This window comes from Rattus norvegicus, chromosome 16, assembly GCF_036323735.1.
Source record: "Rattus norvegicus strain BN/NHsdMcwi chromosome 16, GRCr8, whole genome shotgun sequence".
NCBI classification, from domain to species: domain Eukaryota; kingdom Metazoa; phylum Chordata; class Mammalia; order Rodentia; family Muridae; genus Rattus; species Rattus norvegicus.
In genome coordinates this window covers 61,875,319-61,882,241 of record NC_086034.1, presented here as the reverse complement: position 1 = coordinate 61,882,241, position 6,923 = coordinate 61,875,319, and the positions used below count along the sequence as shown (strand labels likewise).

General features: G+C 40.8%; 1 long non-coding RNA gene across 1 annotated transcript; it reads right to left on the bottom strand.

The window, feature by feature from the left end:
- Nucleotides 1–761: 761 nt before the first annotated feature.
- LOC134482390 (uncharacterized) lies at nt 762–5,348 on the bottom strand. Its single transcript, XR_010058406.1, has 2 exons — nt 5,256–5,348; nt 762–1,141 (listed from the first exon to the last, which is right to left on the bottom strand). It is a non-coding gene; the product is annotated as an uncharacterized LOC134482390 (long non-coding RNA).
- Between the last annotated feature and the right edge of the window lie 1,575 nt (nt 5,349–6,923).

Here is a 6,923-nt window from a genome sequence, read left to right as displayed (position 1 = left end):
GATCAAAATCTCATTCTGATCACACACATACTAAATTTGCAATTTGTCTTTCTTTTGAAAATTCACCAAGACCCATGATGCCACACAGTGAAGCTAACCCGTTTTGAGTTTTGAAAGCCAAGACTATTGTTTAAAGACCATTTTCTGATTATTCAATGATGGTGGTTTTTGTCTACTCCGATGTGATTTTAAGTAGTTGGGAAGGCACATCTTTCTTCTGAAAGATGCTATTCGTCTATCCTGTCTATCCTGGGGAATTTGTTTATCATGCCATTAGGTTACTATACCAAGGAGAGGTGAGGAAAACAGTATGTATGCATAGATAATAGCACCACAAGCTAGCTTTGAGAAGGTGAGTGTAGGACAGGCATTGAGGTATTCCTTTAATGTCCAGTTGGGCAGGTTATCTCAATTTTTATTGATTGGCAATGCAAACTAGAGCCACTTGGGCAGCAGAACCCTTGATCGAGGACAAGCTACCTCCATCAGTTTTTGATGTAGGATAGACTACAAGGCATTTTCTTGATTAATGATTCGTGTGGGAGGGCCCAGCTCACTGTGGACAGCACCATCCCAGGGCAGGTGGACCTAAGGTATAAGAGATGTAGCTGGAATGAGATCCCGAGAATCAAGCCAGAAAGCAGCCTGTCTTCATGGTCTCTCGCCTTCAGGTTTCACTTGTGAATTCTTCCTCCAGCTTCCTTTCATGATGGGGTGAGATCTGAGAGTTGTAGGTGGAAATAAAACACTTTCTCCTAAAGTTGTCTTTGGTCAGAGTTTTATTAATTGTAACAGAAAGCAAAGTAACATATGATCTAATGATTTTTATTTCTATTTTCTTCAAACCTTCTCCCCCAGCCCCATCTTTTTGAGGATAACTTAGATTTGAGGATCCTTTAGGATAGTGTAGATTTCTTTCCTCATTTTCTGGATTAGTTCTCAGGGCTTTGGCTCCCAGTGGCCAGCTTGCTCCATCTGCCTGCTTCCTTAAGTTCTCAATGCTCAGCTCTTAGTCACCAACACAGCAAAGATATTCTTGAAGACCCATTGTTAAGAATAGACGACATGGAGAAAATACATGCTTGTCCAAGTCTTTGCTCAAAGATCATCAGATGAATTGGAATACTGTAACTCCATCTCCCTGCCAAGTTCAGAAACAGAGAGTTAATAATTTATTCTATAACAACTCATCCTTCCATCCATCCATTCATTCATAAGATATTCATATATTGAGATATCATGTTCGGTACCATACATATTCCATGTAGTATTGATGGAGTCTCTAACAGCAGAGTCTTCTCACAGCTCTTTCTATCTTGTTACTAATACAAACTGAGTATTTTTCCATTTTAATGACTCTCTCCTGTCTTCCTCAATTGTTTTCTCTCCAGTTAATCATTTCTTTGAACATACTAGGCCAGCAATGGGAAGTGTTGCTCTGTTAAGTAGGACTGGCCTTGAAATCAGGAAAGGCATCTTTTGACAGAGATGGGAGGGAAACTAGCATAGCCTTTAAAAGTAAACATCAATGCTAGTCTAATCCTCGCTATAAGCATCATGCCTCGGTCCAGACAAATTGTCTTAAGCAACCCTGAGGTGGTTGTCAAGTCCTTAGGATCTTCAGAACTTCACATTTCAGCAGCCTTTCCTATGCTCTTACAATTATTGATCTTGGCCCTGGTTTGCTTAACCTGAACAGTTCTTTCTACCAGTAAGAGAATGCCCACCTCAATTATCAACAACTCTACAGTTCCTATGTGTTTGAGAACCTTGACACATTTGGGGACATAAACCAGGTCCCATTCCCCCTTACTCCCATTGTTCACCAGTCAAGATTTACCACTTGCACTTGGGACAAAGGACCTTTGGTCTCTCATCTGCATGAAAGCTATTTAATGCAAATGAATACTGAGTGGAGACAGATATATATACAGGGAAAATTGCCACTACAATAGACGTTCTCCTTCATCTCTAACCTTCATCCTTCACCTCAAAAGTAGGACTAGCTACAAAGGAACTCTGGCGGGATGAAGACAGAATGCAGGTGGGAAGGCTCGAAGCAATGCCTCAACGAGGGTGGCACCTGGCTGGGAGTGGAGAGAACTGTGTGACCAGGCATAGGGCTTGAGGGAACAGCTCTCAGGGATGTCTTAGATGGGAGAGCATTTCCTTTTACTTGCTAGTTTAGGGAGAGGAACCTGTCACATCCTACATGATTTTCAGGGAAAGAAAGGGAAGAAGAGAAGCAAACTCATAAGCTTTCTTAGGACCCCGGAGAAAAAGATGTTCCTCCTGCACACCATTAGTGACTGTCACATGATTACGACCTCATTCAATATGGCTGCACCAAAGCCCCAGAGCAACAGCTCCACCTTCTGGACAGAAACATACACACTTAGAGAACAGTTTTTTATATTTGAGATGTGTACTCATGACATTGGGAAGTAATTTCAGTGTTTTCAGTGTGGTCTGAAGATTATTCCCTTATAAGCAACTCTTAAAATTTTGTTGAAACCACAGGATTTTGAATGTTTATTCTTAAAAAACTTCAGATAGTACAATGGCCTTGGTTTATAAACAGGCTCTAGTTTGGGAATTATTAAGCAATATAACTGAGCAATTCAACCCATCATTTTTTGTTTATATCATGTTTATCTGTGTGAAACACACACAGAATAATACAATGACGTCATGCTTCGGCTTAAAACCGAGCTGCTTTAAGGGAGAGCCCCAACACCCTACATGGTTCTGCCTTTGGCCCATTTCCTCCCCTCTCCCTCCATTCTTTTAGCAATTCACATTTACACTGTGAAGACCTTGGTTTTTCTTGTTCTTGTACATTCTGTTTTCTCAGATTACAGCAAGGTTATCTTTCTCTCAACACAAGCTTAGTGTAAATATCTTTGGTAAGAAGCCCTTTTTTGTTTGTTTACTTTTGGGGGATACTGCAGATGGACTCAGAGATCCAGACAATTTTGACAAGTGCTCCACCACCACACCACATGCCTAGTGCAAGTAGCCATCTGGTATACCCACATTTCTCTGTGTATCGGAATAGATGCTCACTGTCTGATTTCCTTTAAGGTAAACATTGTTCTCTATTCTGTTCACTGTCATTTCTTAAGCACTTAGAATGTGGCAGGTACTTAGCAAATGTTTAAATAAATATACTATTGATTCTTGGTAATACCCTAAGAATGCTATAACATTCCTTTAATTTGATGAATTTTGTTTAAAACACTTTACATAAATTGTTATGCAAACATATTTTAAGAGAATAAATACAAATCAGTGTGAAGTTGAGCTGAATTTCCAACACATTATCATGGAATAATGCATAATTATGAGAAAGGGCATTTATATATTTATGGTTAAAAGCTTTTTGGGGTCAGCATTTACATATGTTACACAATTTCATAATCACAGCAACTGCATGCAGAACGTACAAGGATCATCTTCTAGATAAGTTATTTAATTTTACTTTACTTGTAGAATAAATCTAGAAGACCTTGATGCTCACATGTGACATCAGATTCCATTTCAGGTCCCCATTTAGCTTCTTCTTTAAGGGAAACACAGCTTCATATACAGTGAGGATCTCAGACATGTCTCTAGAGGAGTCTCCACGGGGACTCCATTAAAATTTATGTGAAAATGAACAAGTAGCCTATCAGTACACCGACTAATACAGTTGTTATTGCCATGAAATAAGATTTCAGTAGCAACACATTTCAGAAGCTACTAGAGCCGTCTCAGAGGCTTGCCCTGTGAAACAGTGCCATCGGGTGGTCAACTTTATACTACCTGGTCATAAACTAAATACTGTTAACCCTTGCAGATCTTTGAAAATTGTAGACATAGAGAACACAGTAAAGAGACAGCCACCAGCTGAGCTTTAAGAATCTCCTCATTAAGGGAATTCTACCATTCTGTATCAGTGTGTATTAAATATTTAGCAGGGTAGAGGAGTGTCGAACCAGGTCACTTTTAGGCTGATGCTGCTCTGTGAAAGCATCGGAATCCAACTGGGGAGGGGGTTGAGTGAGAAAGAGAATGTCAACTGAGATGGAAGGAACTGTGCAGAGAATGTGACATGCCCTTCGTATGGAATGGAACTGAGACCCCAGTGACAAAGCGATTTCCCCATTTATTAATGCAGTTTAGAGCTCCTCCAATTCAAGAAGTTGGTGACCAGTGTTTCCCAGGTTCTAACAGAAATTCACAGTGGCAGTTACCCAGAATGCCTTTTCCCTTCTTATAGATAATTTGTAATAATTTAATTATGATTCTTGTCTGATTAATCTTGATTTTAAGATTCTCTGAAAATTATTCTGGTTTGTTATGTGGATACCAAGGGCTAATTTTGCCTCTTTTGTGCCTCACATTACTGCATGAGTAGAAAATAGAGAGAGCTGCTCGAATTTGTCTTTTTTGACTTCCGTTCTAAGGGATGGAAAATATTTTGATTTTAAAGCTGTGTTTTTTCACCCATTTTTTTATTGGATATTTCTTTATTTACACTTCAAATGTTATTCCCTTTCCCAGTTTCCTGTCCATAAACCCCCATCCCTCCCCCTCCTCTATAAGAGTGTTCTCCCCATCCACCCCCTAACACCCGCCAACATTTCCTTACACTGGGGGTCCAACCTTGGCAGGACCAAGGGCTTCTCCTTCCATGGGTGCCCAACAAGACCGTCCTCTGCTCCATGTTTAAAGCTGTGTCTTAACTTCCTGCACAAAACTTGGGTCTTCACTGCAGCTAAATTCAGACACAGCTACAAAAGCCTTGGCCCTTTGGTGGTCCTGAAGTCCCAAGTACCATTTCCTGGCAGAGTTCTTTTGGAGGCTAATGACAATACTTGTCAAGATCTGGCTTCATATTACCCGATATGGATGGACCACTTTCTTGGTATCTTGATATATTCCTTAGAACAAGACCCCGTTCACTAAGGTGTGCTACTTAGTCTTGGTTTTATCTCGTCCTAGGTTGACATAAAATTGGATGGACCTGACTGGCAGTTAAAGCCCATGCTCCACAAACTTCTCTGAGTGGGCATGAACCACTAGAGCCTGGTTTTAGACCACGGTTTATTAGTACAGTAGAAGTTGGGTTTTCTCCTCTGTCTGGTAAAGACCATTTTAATTGGTTTCTCTCTTCAGTCCCTAGTAGGACTGAGCTGGGGGTGGAGCTTGTATGGAAAGGCTTTCCAGCTTGTCAGTCTTGACCAAATGCTACAGCTCTCTGATTCACTAACCTGTTTTCTCATGTTCTTCCTGTGTGGATAGCTTATTTATAACCCTTCAATAATGGAAGTATACGACACACACGCATGCACTACGCACGCACTACGCACTCACTACGCACGCGCTGGTGCACGCGCATGCGCACACACTGCTGAGGAGCAGCCTCAGCTTGGAGAGGGGTACTGAGAGAACCGGTGTCTGGGAGCAGTGAAAACAAACGACTCTAAGGTCAAATCTTGGGCCCAAGCTGGAGGCCATGCTCTGCTTGAGACAGCTTTCTGGATTGCTTTCTCTCTGTTATGTTTTCTCTTGAGATCTCCAGATAGTTCTCTCTCTACTTTCTGCTGGAGACAGTTCTCCAAGCAGGTCTCTCTTGCTATCCTAAAAAATTCCCTGGATAGCTCATCTCTTGCAGATCAGAAGCCCGTCTTTTATTTTGCAGCTCAATCCAGTCATTAACTCCAGGTTCCCATTTGATTACCCTCTGAATCAGCATCCCATAACCCCAGCCCCTTGATTCTTGGTAGACAGCAAACACTTTTTTTTTTTTTAACATTGCAAAAGGATTCAGATATTTGCCTGATTTTGATAAACTCAGATGATAAACTAGCTGGGTGGGATCATTTCTACCACACCTGGGCCTAACCTTGCTATATCCCAGGCTGACCCTGAACTCAGCCATCAGCCTGCCCTTGTTGACGAAAACAAAAAACTTAGCGGGGTGGCATTTCCAGTGATCGCTGTTCCAAAAACCTCTTTATCTCCCTCCTTAGTATCTTCCTGACGAGTCAGCTCACGCTCAGCCACTTTTGTTTCTTTAGATTTGTGAATACCCTCATATAATTTATATTGCATCCTCATATTTTGCATAGTTGAGAAATTTTATATTTTTGGACTCATTTTTTGAGCTCTTTCCCACTGCCTCCAAGGCTGTCCTGAAGGTCCTAGGGTTTACCATTTTGCCGAGACATTAGCCACATCTTCATCTCCCTGACTTGTGCTGTCTCTGATTATCATGGCGTCGTTACTATTATCAGGGAGGACATTCCTTAAAGGATGAAGGTAAAAATATGTTTATACCATCTACACTGCCAGAGCCCCCCTCACCTGTTGGAGGTAAAGCATGGTATTTCTGAAATTTAGCTTTCTGTTTATTTGTTTGCTTTGTCTTCACTACAGGAAAGAGAACATTTTGATGACTTAACAGTTCTGCACTCCCACTTTCTATTTCCCATCTGCTGGCCTGTCGCTGTTCTGCCATCTGGTGGAATTTACGGAGATTGTCACTAAAGACAAAAAGACATTGGAGCAGAATTTAAAAAAAAAGAAAAGACTACAATCTTGTGAGCTACAAATTGCTACAAACTCTTTGAAACAGAAACTCATTTCCCTTGAATATTCTGATATAGTCACAGAACAAACCCAGGGAGGTGTTTCTGAGCTAAAAGCCCTTTCCAAGTATACTAGAATATCTAAGAAGTACATGCCAGGCAGTATTAGTGGATTATTATATAATGAAAGCAAGAACAAATGTGTTTACACTTGTGTATGTTACATAGACTATAATTTTCTTGGTTATAGTTTGTATGTGAAGTATCCTTCAAAAGCTTCACATACTCAAACGCTGAGTTACAGGTGTTCTCGTGAGTTTTTATGTGGAGGAGTTAGACTCAATTAGG